The sequence below is a fragment of the Ahaetulla prasina genome, chromosome 1 (genome assembly GCF_028640845.1).
Source record: "Ahaetulla prasina isolate Xishuangbanna chromosome 1, ASM2864084v1, whole genome shotgun sequence".
In the NCBI taxonomy this organism is placed as follows: Eukaryota; Metazoa; Chordata; class Lepidosauria; order Squamata; family Colubridae; genus Ahaetulla; species Ahaetulla prasina.
In genome coordinates this window covers 179,682,353-179,696,931 of record NC_080539.1, presented here as the reverse complement: position 1 = coordinate 179,696,931, position 14,579 = coordinate 179,682,353, and the positions used below count along the sequence as shown (strand labels likewise).

The 14,579-nt window shown below is 38.7% G+C and overlaps 1 protein-coding gene across 1 annotated transcript in view; it reads right to left on the bottom strand.

Moving 5' to 3' along the window:
• The window catches only part of RHAG (Rh associated glycoprotein), a 42,926-nt gene extending 41,215 nt beyond the window's left edge, over window positions 1-1,711 (bottom strand). The window contains exon 1 of the mRNA XM_058182951.1: window positions 1,652-1,711. The gene's annotated coding sequence lies outside the window, so the exon portion shown is untranslated. The remainder of the gene's footprint in view (window positions 1-1,651) is intronic.
• Between the last annotated feature and the right edge of the window lie 12,868 nt (window positions 1,712-14,579).

Here is a 14,579-nt window from a genome sequence, read left to right as displayed (position 1 = left end):
TTATTAGTCATATTAATTGTTTAGACATGGAAACATGTGTTGAAGCTGGATGTTTCATCAAAAGGACAAAAGGTTCAACTCAATGTAAACTCCATCACTTACATACTTGCCTGCAGTGTTGCAACACACTGACAAAAGGGACAGAACAAAAGGGCTGTGGGTGGCTCAGGCTGTAAGATAGCCTGTTATTAAACACAGCTGCTTGCAATTACTGCAGGCTCGAGTCCCACCAGGCCCAAGGTTGACTCAGCCTTCCATCCTTTATAAGGTAGGTAAAATGAGGACCCAGATTGTTGGGGGGGCAATAAGTTGACTTTGTATATAAATATACAAATAGGATGAGACTATTGCCTTACACAATGTAAGCCGCCCTGAGTCTTCGGAGAAGGGCGGGATATAAATGTAAATAAATAAATAAAAAAGAATTTGCATTATAACACATTGCAACTAAACAGGCAATGAGAGTCTGTGTGTATGCTATATATAAATTCTTGGTAGGGATGAATTAAAGTCTCAGGAAATGAAAGGACATGTTTGCAAACCTGACATTTCTCATAGACATATTGTTGAGGGTTCTCTTCTCTCAACTGACCTTTAGTTCACCTCCACCTTCCCAGAGCAAAGATTTATACCAGCACCATTAATTGGTAGAAGAGTAGGAAATAATAGTATTAACCTCAAAATGGGATGACTGAATTTTAATGCAGGGTGTGTATGAAGAGGGGTCCTGCACCATGGGCTTTCAATTTCACACAGCCAACCACTAAGCCCCATTCTGATGGATGATCTCTGCTAGAGCTAATAGCAACTAACAAGTCTCTAGTGTAGATGCATGACAAAAAAACAACAACCAAAAAACCCCCCTCTCATCTTTGACTGACGAACCTGGTTTCTATTGCTTTGGAAGAGATAAAATTACTCTTATGAAACAAATTAATGGAGAATTGAAATATGAAACACATGACTCTCTGGATTCACCTGTGTTTTTTTTTTTTCATCTGAAGAGGCACACACGTAATGACTTGCCAGTTACGTGGGCCTCTCAGCTTCAGCTTTTCTCTTTTAATAGGATCAATAAAACTGCAAGGCTTCTAACTGCCATGGGAGCGGCATATAATAACCAAATTCATGTTGTAATCCTTCAGATAGTTAACAAAACTTCTTTTGTCTGCCAATTCATCCACAGGCTGGTAGAAGTTGAATAACATACCAGGTCAAGGGCATTTCTGCTGCTATTTGCGCAATAATTCTAAAGTGTTCTCCTCCCACCCACCCCGACCCCATATCACCCTCCCTGCCCCTTCAGATCAATCTTGATTCCTTGTGACTGTATAGACAAATTAATGTGGTTTTCCCTCCAACATTTTTGAAATTGGCTGACCTTGCCTTCTTCCTAGGGCTGAGAGAGAGAGAGGGATTGGCCCAGAGAGTTCCCATTGGCTTCTATGACTAAGTAGGACTAGGACTAAACCTCCCCACTCCCAGTCTATCACTTTATTAAACTATCTCTAAATCCCAAAGCTACTTAGGAGTTAAAATCTATTTTAGTTTCTTTTCAGTCCAGTTTCCAGAAATGTTTCCATTTATTCCATCCTCCCAATAGGCTGGTCAGCCCTTCTTGCTTGCCCCAGCATAAGCAGAAGCTACTCACCCTTTCAAGATAACAGGAATGCATGACATGCTCAATGCTTCCCCAGTCTGCAGCAAATGCAACTGAGGCTTTCTTGCTTTGCCTCAAAACTAAATGTTTTCCACTTTGTGATGGGAAAAGAGATGACAACCAGTAAATGTTAGTTAATGCCTCTGCTCCAATTGGCAAGTATCACTAAGCAGGGACAACCCCTTCCTTTCAATCCTTGGTCATTGCCCTCCATAACTGCTTTAATTTCAGCAGTTAAATTTATTGCCCAATCAGAAGAAATGCACTGAACCACTGAGCCATTAACTACCCAAATTAAACAACTTCACATCACCTGTCAGACGATTAATTGAATTGGTTATGCATATGGCTTGATTCCATTCTCTTCTTCACACAGATTGTCAAAGCAGCCACTATTCTGTTTTAAGTATAATTTTTCAAAAACATTATGGTGTTTACCAAGTTAAAGCATTAAAGTGCAGTTATATGTGTTGTAAATGTTGTACCTTGATGAACGTATCTTTTCTTTTATGTACACTGAGAGCATACACCGGCTGTACACCGCCCTGAGTCCTTCGGGAGAAGGGCGGTATAAAAATTCAATAAATAAATAAATAAATAAATAAATAAATAAATAAATAAATAAATAAATAAATATGCACCAAGACAAATTCCTTGTGTGTCCAATCACACTTGGCCAATAAAAATTCTATTCTATTCTATTCTATATGCAAACACAACAGCCAGCTTTACAATTAAAGTTCCTTTCTTGCTTTCTTCCAGTTTTGGCTCCTAATCTCTGCTGCAGCCCATTATCATAGGAGGGTCTTGGGAGTTCAAGTAGCAAAATTTTGCTGGTTTGAATTCAGACAGAAACAAGTTTTCTTTTATTACGACAATATTTATTTTCTTGCTACCAGCTTTTAACCTGGTGTTATTGTTGACAGCCTCCGTGGGCATCATAAATAGAAAAATAGCAGAACTGCATTCATGATACACATACATTTGTTTCTGGTGTAAATTGTTATAATTAAATTAAATTGATTTAATTTTAAATTAATTTTAAATTTTATTTAATTAATTAAATTTAAATTTTAATTAAATTTTAAATAAATTTAAATTAATATTAATTTAATAATTAAATTAAATCCCCAGATTTCTGTAGGCCATATTCAGTTCTAATCTAGAGAAACAACCCCTTCCCCTAAGGAAAAAAAAAGTATGACAGTAGCAGTAGTGGTATTTCAGGATCAATGGTCCATCTCAGGAAAGTGAAATCAGTGATTTAGGCATTTTTCTCATCTCCTGGGAGGAAATAGGGAGCTGTATGTTCAGACAAACAATGTAGATAACAGCTAGATAAAAATAAACCTGTCTAGTTTACCTAATTCTTGAAAGCTTTCAGTGGATACTTAGAGTTTGAAACTAGATTGCTCTGATGAACTTTCAGAACCCTCTTCAAGATGGTCCTGCCTCTCAAACAAATATTAAATACATACGTCTGATATATACTGCAAAGGAGACTATTTGCAAGAAGTTCATGATGATTGTGCCAGTACTACTCCTACTGCATAGAATGAACATCTGTTAGACAACTGCTCTGGACTGATAAGAACATTCATCCTACACTTCACAGAAGTAGAGAAGGCATGGCTTCTAAGACAGACTTCACCTACTTTGACATGTGGGGAGAATAATCCAGAACGGCTAGACTGAATGGGATTTGGGCAGGTGCAGTTTCATTTTCTGTAACTTCTTTTTCCAGGAGCCAAGACAAAAACTAAATTACTATGCTTTCAGTCTTGCCATAGATGTAATTCTGAAAGAAAGAAAAAAGACTGGAAACTTCTTATAGGGTGTTTCTACCAAAAGCAAAGAGCAGAAAAATTCATGCAAGTACTGTGACTCAGAAACCTATGATAACGGGGGAGTTTTCCTTTTATGAAATTTGAATTTAGCCTCTATGCCAATGAAGATGGAACATGTTAGAAAATAGGAAAGAAATACCAGACTAGGGATAAGGTCAGAAATGGAAAAATCATACAGGAAGGCTGCAGAACCTCAGAATTTGTGGAAGGCCATGAAACATTCAAATTTAGTTTAAGGTTATTTATGAAATCTTCCCTCACTTTTTTCATGAAGGGGCCCTATTTCTTCCCATTTGAATCTGGCTGGTCTACTTGGAAGGGGATCTTCCAGATTCCTCTGGTTCATGAGGTGAAAGGAGTTGGGGCTAGAACAACTATCAGGTGGTACCGTGACTTCCTGGAATGGTTCCCGCCAAGGTCCAGCTTGCCCCGACTTTCATCCCCCTTTAGAAAGGAGTTAATATTTGGCTTTTCCAATTGGAGATTAGCATCTACACTTCTTATCAAATGGGCAGGGAACTCATTTAGATGTTACAGTTGTTTTATGAGTTATAATGACGTTGGGTTTTTTAGATTTTCTTTTATAAAGGGCCTAGAGAGGTGAAGTTATGATCACATGGAAACTCTGCAAATATATAAGCAAATAAGTGGAGAGAGAGAGAAAGAGAACTTCATAGTGTACATGCTGCATAACACTGAATGGATTGATAAGAGTCTTGGAACTTCCATATTATATACATCACTTGTAGTTATTTCATGTCACCAGAAATGTACTTTGGACACGTGCAAATTCCAGAATTGGGAATAGAACTTTAAAACCCTGACTTAAAGTCTGTAACAGAAAACTCTCAGTGACAGGCCTGCTCTTCTGATAAATTTGACCCAAATGACTCTGTCTTTCTTATCTCTCTACAGAAGACCAAAGGGGAAAAAAGCTACCCTGATGAAAGCAACTCTGAACACAGAAATTCCTTCCCAGCTCTGTTAGTCACAGCTAAAGTTTGTAAAAAGAAATGTACTTTGAAACGATAGGTTGTTTCAATGAAAACTGCCTCCCTTCTCAGTGAGGACAGAGCTGGTTACGTTTTCTGATGGTATTTGTACAAGAGAAAAAGATGCCTCTGGAATTGCATCTTCTTTCTAACATCTGCTTTCCTTTTGAATTTTTATTTTATGTACAGAAAAGCATATACTAAATAATTAAGACAAGATTGCAGGGTTATTAATTAAGATGAAAAATATGAATATGTCTGAATATGCACAATCCTATGTGTTATTTTGTTCCATCAAATTTTGGTGTTTTTTTTTCCAATATATGTTGAAAGCTTGTATTTTGCTACTGTTTGCACTTTTGCCTAATTTAGAGTTTTATATATAACCAATGTAGATTTTTAAAAACCTAGCTACCCATAATATATACCCTTTAAAAGTAACCACTCTTAGTAAGTTTTTAAATACATATTTTAAATACATGCAAATATTTTTTTCCCAAAATCCATATTTGGGGAGGACGAACAAGCAGGGGAATAAAATATGCTAGTTAGTTTCGTTCATTGCTGGAGTTTTTGCCATACCTGAGATATTTCTTTCATATTATTTTTAATACGTTCACACGTATTATCTGACTGTATTCTTTGTAACAATATTTTAAAATAAATCACTATTATTGGTTCAAAGCACTATGATTGATTCAAAATGCAGTGGCCACATGGTTTTGTGTAGACCTTGGTGTAGGTGAGTGTTGACTCCTGCCAACCATCTGGACAAGTCCCTGCAGTTTTTTGGTTGAGGTTTTTCAGAAGTGGTTTGCCTTTGCCTTCTTCCTAGGGTTGAGAGAGCAGAAGGTCATCCAACTGGCTTTGTCTCTAAGGTGGGACTAGAATTCATAGTCTCCTAGTTTCTAACCTTAGTAAATACTTGCATGTGGAAACCACTGCATTTGGCTAGACTGGGAATAAAATAAATTCCTGGAAGAAAGCATTCCTAGATGTACCCATGCTTCTGAGATCAACACAAATTAAATCAGTTAGGTGCTGTCTCCTTCTGAGGCTTTATAGTCAATATAAACAACATTGAACAGAGAAGAGTTTTTGTCAGCCACCATTTTTCTCAATTTCTTATTATTGTAAAGGCTAAACATCTTTGAACATTATTCAAAAAGTAGGCAAATTAATTTAAATAAAGTGACACATTGACATTTTACTTCAATGTAATATTAGTTGAATTGAAAATAAGTAGTTTTAGATTGTAACTTAGTAATTTTAGCTGAATTGAACCATCTTTGTCTATGGCTTTTTCCCTCTTTAATGTTAGAGAAACAGCATGGTTTGATTTTAAATATAGCCAATAAAATGTTACCCTTACATACTTGATTAGTAATGTGGTTGATTTAATTGATTGAACAAAGGACACTTGAATCAGTGTCCTTTTTTGGTGTGTGATTGAAATTTCAGGAAGGACTAATTTCAGAGACTGCAACAACTGCAGCATATACAGGCACTGGCACCCACAAGGACTTTGGGGGGAAGAAACAGCAAAATATGCATTGCAACATTAACCCAAACTCCAAGCCTTCTACATATGGATTGAGAAGTTGCATACACAGACCTAAGAGGCAGAAATTGCATTGTGATTCTAATGGACTTTCCAGCTTCTGTGGACATGCTGGTCTATGGGCAGCCCAAGGTAACCAAGCAACATTTATTTATTTATTTATTTATTTTATTAAATTTTATACCGCCCTTCTCCCGAAGGACTCAGGGCGGTGTACAGCCAGAATAAAATACAGGATATATACATTACCTCAGGCGTGCTTAATCAGTAACCATATTCAATCCAAAGGCACTACAGTTCATGTTATATAAGTGATGTAGATATGTGGGAGTGTACACTTTGCTTCTCATTTTTTAAATGTCTGTGTTCAACAATGAGTGTGAGATATCCTACATACTGCTGATGTGTCACCAGGTTAAAATCTGGCATTGTGACTTCCCCCAGAATGAGATTAATTCTCTCCTCAAGTCAATTGTATTATTTGGGAGGGCTTCTGCAAGTAATGATAAAATGATAAGAAGATAATGTTGTATTAAGGCTATGTACAAATATGCCACAAAACAAATCAAAATTTCCCCTGTGGCATTAAGTCAACTTCCTCCGCATGATAGGGATATTATTTGCCAAATTGAATGCTGATTGGATGCATTGTCTTGTTTCTTCATAATTCAATAAGGCTGTCTGCCTTTTATAGAATTCTTAAAAGTCACTCGGTTCACTGTTCTCTTCTTGATTTATTAAATACCCACATGCACGCATAACCTTAATAATAAAAAAAATGAGAAACTATTTCAGAAGGAGTAGAATGCTTTAATGAGCTGCCAGCATTCAACAGCACTATATTTCTATGGGATAAAATAAATTCTATGGGATATTTGAAAAGCCGAATCATATTTTGGAATCAGGTGACGCATGTGCTGGCACACACTTCAGTCCACCAAAACTCATGTTAGCAAAAAGTTGTTAGTTTTTCAGGTTATAGCTTTTGCCACAATAGATTAGTATGGTGCTACTGATACTCTATAAACTGCAAGAGCTAATATTATATCTGAGATTCCTTGTTTCGATTTTATAAACAGTTTTTATAAACATATCTAGCAAGAAGTTCTTCTATTTTCTTTCCTTGGTACAGAACTAGGAATCATTTCTAAAACAAATCCTAAATATATGCATTATTGCCTATAATAAGAATCACATAGTGATACGAAAGTCCTAAATGGCAATAGTATTCTATTCTGTACATATAATATTTCAGTTTATACAAAGGTATCATTGTCTCAGAAATTAAGCCATACAGGAATTTCTGCAGGAAACTCAAATGTGTGTAATTAAAAGTACAAAATAATATTACTACTTATCCCCTTTTACAGCTACCAATAAAATGAGTAAGCAACCTGGGCCAGGTGCACAGAAACCCTTCATACCATGTACTGTGTAAAGAATAAAAACATTCAAGTGTTTTTGATGCAATGAGAATTACAACTTAGTAATATACAGTATCTCCGTAGAACATTCCAACAGTGATTTGTAACAAGATAAAATATGTTGAATTTACTCTGGATTTGAAAGAATATACAGTCTTTATATTTACTTACTATCCATTACTCACTTTTCTCTGTGACTAGATTATGGTCTACATTTTTATAGCTTCTTTGCTAGCATAATTGGAAGATCTCCAACCACATTGTTTAAATGTAAAAGAGACAAGTTTAACACTTTAGCTAAGTCATGATAGAACTTAAAGTGAATTTCAAAACTATAACTAAAACCCTAATCCTAAAATTAAATAAATAATATGCCATCAATCAGAAATTTGGCAGGAGGTTAAATTTATGTCCTCATTTTCCCTTTCTAAGTTTCTAAGACACAAGTTTGTTTTTCAAGAAAAAGCTCCAGTATCAACAGCTATTGAAAGATGCTATATTGATAGCACTTAATTTACATACGTGGTTGCATATTTAATTATGGTTTCAGGTATGATAACCACATGCACATTTCTATCAATTAAACACATAAACTGTCTGTATTTTAGATATACTGTTATATTGCTTCATCTGTTCTAATATACACAATACATTTAATAAGTTCACAATTTTTTCAGTGAAAGAGATTCCTGTATGAAACTTGAAATAAGCATTGACCTTTGGTGGCTTTTTGGACAAGTTACTTATGATGCATTTTTAAATTGATTGTTTTTTCTTTCTAGCATTTTCCCACACCTGCAGAATCCTTCCCCTCCCCCCCAAATCAAGACAGTTTTATTGGCTGTGACAGAAATTGATCAACTGGCTTTTTATATGAGCTTGCCATTGTGGTCTGAGATAGAATGATTGGTCCAAGGTCACCCAGACAGCTTTCGTGATAAAGCAGCACTAGAACTCCCAGTCTCATAGTTTCCAGCCTGGTGCCTTAACTAGTAGGCCAGACTAGCTCTCAATGCATTTTTAAACAAATGGCCTGTTTATAATAAACATTCTACTTGTTTAGTCTTATTTATCCTCTGAATCAGTTTGCACCATCCTTCAGATTTCTCTTCAGATTTGTGAATTTCAACGTTTAGAATTCTTAACAATGGCCATGTTGGCTAGGAAATTCCAGAGTTGAAATCCATTCATTTGGAGGAGAATCAAATTGGTCTTTTCTCATGTTTACCAAACCATGGTACAAATATGCTTTGTATCTTCTTTTTCTGACATATCCCCATAATGTTGCCTCTAACTTATGCCCAGCCTATTAGTTAGACAGTTTAAATTGTCATTAGTTAGAAAAGTGTTAAAATTCTATATTCTTCATTTGTCTAAAAGCAACCACAACAGCCACAGGATGTACGAATTATATTAAGCTTTACCATACTGGACATTACATTAGTAGCAGTGTCAGATGATCAGAAATGGATGGGAGGTTCTAAATGGCTGTTCCAAGCTGATGTGAACTCTCAAATGTGCTCTGACCATTAGATAGCCTTCTTTGCTCTCATTCTATTATGGTCTCTCACTAAAGAGCTGGACACTTGCATGTGAAACTGTTTTCAAGAATATTTAATAGTGGAACATTTAAATGGCATAATAGTGAACTAGCATGACATGAGAGGACCAATTCCCTAACTACCCTGTTGCTCTGAAAATAAGATATCCCCTGGTGATAAGCCCAATCGGGCTTTTGAGGATATGCGCTAAAATACCCCCCCCAAAAAAAATAAGCCCTCCCCAAAAATATTTAACCACATGCGCAGTCAGTCCCCACCATTTCCTCTGGTTAGGGTTAGGGAGACAGAGCTGGAAATCAGTTAAGATGGCAAGAGGAGCTCTGTCTTGCTCCATGTGCCCCAGAATAATAAGACCTCTCCAAAAATAAGGCCAAGCACTTATTTTTGGGTTCAAAAAAATATAAGATAGGGTCTTATTTTAGGGGAAACACGTATCTTCTAGAACACTCAAGCATCTGTATGCCAGCATTTATTACACACATAAAGAAAAGAAGGTACATTCTAGATAAAAGTACTGCTTGTGAGTGTGACTCTGACACCTATCTGTTTCTTTAAAGCAGTGGTTTTCAACCTTTATAGTGCTGTGACCCCTTTAATACAATTCCCCACAATGTGGTGACCCCAACCGTAAAATTATTATTTTTTTAGGCAGCGATCTCAGTGCACCTCAGCAGCCGCAGAAGGGGGAAAAAAGCGGCAAACTGTTTTTTTGAATTTATCGCGCCTGAAGCCATATTGGCTAGCGATCTGAACTGCTTGCGATTGCCTTGAGGACGAAGGCATTAAAGCGGAGACTCCTCCCCTATTAAGTTTATCGTGCCTGAAGCCAGATTAGGCTAGCGATTGGGAGTGATTGCAGCTGGCTTGAGAGGGAGACATCAGAGCAAAGATGTCTCTTTTTTTAATTCATTGCGCCTGAAGCCGAATTCACAATTCTTCGACTTGCAAGTATACTTCCCATATTTCCGATGGTCTTAGGCAACCCCTGGCAAATCGTCATTCGACCCCCAATGGGGTCGCAACCCACAGGTTGAGAACCGCTGCTTTAAAGTATTATTTTTATTGAACTGGGATTATAACAAAATAAGGCACAAAAGAAGAGGACCAGGAAGGAATCTGGAAATGGTGAGTAGAATCCTGTTGACAGATCCACCTCATTCCTACTTAGGCACTATGATCAGTTTGTCACACTGGTGAAATGTAAAATTTGTTACTACTGGTTCTGTGGGCGTGGCTTGGTAGGGGGTAATGTGACTGGGTGGGCGTGGCCAACTTTTTTTTTTACTTTTAAAAGCATTTTTCTACTTCTAAATGCTTTTAAAAGGCTCTGACGATCAGGCAACTCAGCTGGGATCATCAGAGCCTTTTAAAAGCATTTTTACACCCTCTTCGGCCAAAGAGATTGTAGAAAAAATGCTTTTAAAAGGCTCTGACAATCCCAGCTGAACCGCGCGATCATCAGAGGCTTTTTTTTACTTTTAAAAGCATTTTTTCAGCCTAAGAAAAAATGCTTTTAAAAGTAAAAAACCCAAAACTTCTGATGATCACACGGCTCAGCTGGGCATGGGGGGGGCAGGGATTTTTACTACCAGTTCTCCGAACCACCCGCCACCATCGCTACCGGATTGGGTGATCCAGTCCAAACCGGGAGCATTTCACCCCAGATTTGTCACATGTTAAAGAGGAAGAGCATCTGGAATCAATTAGTCATTTTGCTTATTACTTACATAATTAAGCTAGCACTATTTGGTAAAGACTCAAAACAGAGGCAATGGAGCAGCAGCAAATTTTATGGCTCTATATTTTTTTGCGGATTCAAAGATGGGTGAACGTTTCAAGTCAACAACTCAGAAAGGTTCACGGAAAAACTACCCAAAGCTAAAATGAGCCCCTAGAGTATAATGGGATATAAATCAGATAAAATAAAGGAATGCCAAGCTAAAAACAAATCTTCAGTTCTAGCATTGACATCATAACATTCCAAATAAATCAAAATCCTGCCAGAATGTAATTTGAGAGTTGTTTATAGCTCTCTACCACTTCCTGCTTTTCAAAACATTTCTTTGTGCTGAAGAACTGGTACAAAATTTCTTCCAATTTGTATTCAAGTCCTTGGCATCTTCTGCTGCACATCTGTTTCAAGGCTTTAGAAAGTCCAAATTTTCTGATTAAAGTGGTACCCTTGGAGGCCAAGAGGAAAAGCCAGAAGAGTAATTTGATTCTCTTTCTGAAGTTGGGGATAATGTCCTAAATGCTATATATGACTGGAGCCTATGTTATCCAACATTATGATCTTGAGATTTATGAAAAAAACAGGTTAAGGAGTCACCTTTAGCAATATCTATTAACATCTTTTATATTATCTTACCATTTTCAGCACATTGCTGGCTCTTGGTTCTACCTTCCTCCTAAAGTTAGTAAATTTGTGAGTAAAATAAATTATTTCTTTTTCTAGCTTTTCTGCCTGTGTCGTTTAGAAATAAAGGAATGCCAAGCTAAAACAAATCTTCAGTTCTAGCATTGACATCATAACATTCCAAATAAATCAAAATCCTGCCAGAATGTAATTTGAGAGTTGTTTATAGCTCTCTACCACTTCCTGCTTTTCAAAACATTTCTTTGTGCTGAAGAACTGGTACAAAATTTCTTCCAATTTGTATTCAAGTCCTTGGCATCTTCTGCTGCACATCTGTTTCAAGGCTTTAGAAAGTCCAAATTTTCTGATTAAAGTGGTACCCTTGGAGGCCAAGAGGAAAAGCCAGAAGAGTAATTTGATTCTCTTTCTGAAGTTGGGGATAATGTCCTAAATGCTATATATGACTGGAGCCTATGTTATCCAACATTATGATCTTGAGATTTATGAAAAAAACAGGTTAAGGAGTCACCTTTAGCAATATCTATTAACATCTTTTATATTATCTTACCATTTTCAGCACATTGCTGGCTCTTGGTTCTACCTTCCTCCTAAAGTTAGTAAATTTGTGAGTAAAATAAATTATTTCTTTTTCTAGCTTTTCTGCCTGTGTCGTTTAGAAATAAAGGAATGCCAAGCTAAAACAAATCTTCAGTTCTAGCATTGACATCATAACATTCCAAATAAATCAAAATCCTGCCAGAATGTAATTTGAGAGTTGTTTATAGCTCTCTACCACTTCCTGCTTTTCAAAACATTTCTTTGTGCTGAAGAACTGGTACAAAATTTCTTCCAATTTGTATTCAAGTCCTTGGCATCTTCTGCTGCACATCTGTTTCAAGGCTTTAGAAAGTCCAAATTTTCTGATTAAAGTGGTACCCTTGGAGGCCAAGAGGAAAAGCCAGAAGAGTAATTTGATTCTCTTTCTGAAGTTGGGGATAATGTCCTAAATGCTATATATGACTGGAGCCTATGTTATCCAACATTATGATCTTGAGATTTATGAAAAAAACAGGTTAAGGAGTCACCTTTAGCAATATCTATTAACATCTTTTATATTATCTTACCATTTTCAGCACATTGCTGGCTCTTGGTTCTACCTTCCTCCTAAAGTTAGTAAATTTGTGAGTAAAATAAATTATTTCTTTTTCTAGCTTTTCTGCCTGTGTCGTTTAGAAATAAAGGAATGCCAAGCTAAAACAAATCTTCAGTTCTAGCATTGACATCATAACATTCCAAATAAATCAAAATCCTGCCAGAATGTAATTTGAGAGTTGTTTATAGCTCTCTACCACTTCCTGCTTTTCAAAACATTTCTTCTTCTCCTCCGTGCTTCAGAAGTTGGGCTTTAAATGGTTTCTTCGCGCACAGCCTGGCGGAGTTATTGTGAGGAAGCCGGTCGCAGTCCAGCCGAACGGTGAAAGCGGAGTGGCGCCGGCATGTCGCTTTCACCGCTCGCTGACTGCGACCGCTTGGCTCGGTCCCGCGCGGGCGGGCGGGGAGCCGACTGGCCCTTTAGCAAGGAGGAAGGTGGGAGGAAGCGGAGCTGCCGCTGTGGCGCCCGCTGAGCCGCCGCCGCCGCCTGGAAGAGGAGGAGGTGACCTTCACGCGGAGAGGGTGGGGATGGGGGTTGAGGGGCGGCAAGAGGAGCGAGCGTGGAGGAAGAGGAGGAGGCGACGGCCCCGCCGACAGCGCGGCTTTAAGATCAGCCCACGCCCAAGAGGGAAAGGGAGCGAGTGGTGGGTGGCTGGGACGAGACCCCACCACAAACACACACACAGCCGGTCGGACGGCGCGTTCCTTTCTCTGCTCTCTCTCGCCTGCGCCAAGGCGCTGGAAGGGGCGGAGAGCGAACAGCAGCAGGAGCAGCCGCGCCGCCGCCTCCTCCTCCTCCTCCTCCTCCTCCTCCTTTCGTGGCGGGCTGCTTCCAAGTCTGGAAATCTGTTTTGGGAAGTGGTGGTGCAGCTGCAGTTCAGCCCTGTCGGCCGGGGAAGGAGGCGGTGGATCGGATTCTCGCGCCACACCAAGTCGGCTGGAAAGCTTGCTGCTTCTTCTTCTTTTTGCTTCTCCCCCACCCCTCTTTTCGGCTCTCTTGCAACGCTGCTGCAGCTCCTCGGCTCCTTTTCCCGGCGCCCAGAAGGCTCGAGCCTCTGCTGCCGATTGAATACTAAAATAAAATAAAAGAGCGGAGAAGAACGGGCGCTTTTGGTGTCCGCGGCCCTGTCGCCGCCCGCAGGACGCGCTTAAAAAGGGGCGGGGAGTTGAAAAGAGGCTGCCTCTTCGGGTTACCTCAACATCCATTCCAGAGCCGCTAAAGAGCGGCTGCTTGGCCCGCCTGGTTGGGGAACGGCACAAAAAGGGTCCCTGGTGACCCAGAATTCATCCTAGCCCCATTGACTGGCCCTTTGACTCGATAGGATTTAGCTGACGGGATTGTTAAACAGCCAGACCTTTCTTCTGGGGAGAGAAGTCACTCTAATAAATATTGGGAGGTGTTTTCAAGGAAACATAGGGGTCCACCTTCTGCCCACAAGAAATGTAGGGAAATGCCACCATTCCCAGCCTTCTGAGCACATCAGCTTATCCTGGCAGAGGATGAGGAAAGTCGCATTTCAAAGCCTTTGGAAATCACCAGCTTGGAAAAAGCTAAATTATGTAGGGCTATTCAGCTACAACTTCGTGTTTAGGTTTTGTCTTTTGAAGCGAGATAATGATAGCTAGCTAGCTAGCTAATTAGATAGATAGATAGATAGATAGATAGATAGATAGATAGATAGATAGATAGATAGATAGATAGATAGATAGATAGATAGATTAGAAAGAAAACAGAACAAAAAAACAGAATAATAGAGTTGGAAGGGACCTTGGAGGTCTTCTAGTCTAACCCCTGCTTACGCAGGAAACCTTATACCACTTCAAATGCTTATCCAATATCTTCTTAAAAACTTCCAGTGTTAGAGCATTCACAACTTCTGGAGGCAAGTTGTTCCACTGGTTAATTGTTCTAACTGTCAGGAAATTTCTCCTTAGTTCTAGGTTGCTTCTCTCCTTGATTAGTTTCCACCCATGCTTCTTGTCCTGCCCTCAGGTGCTTTGGAGAATAGTTTGATTCCCCCTTCT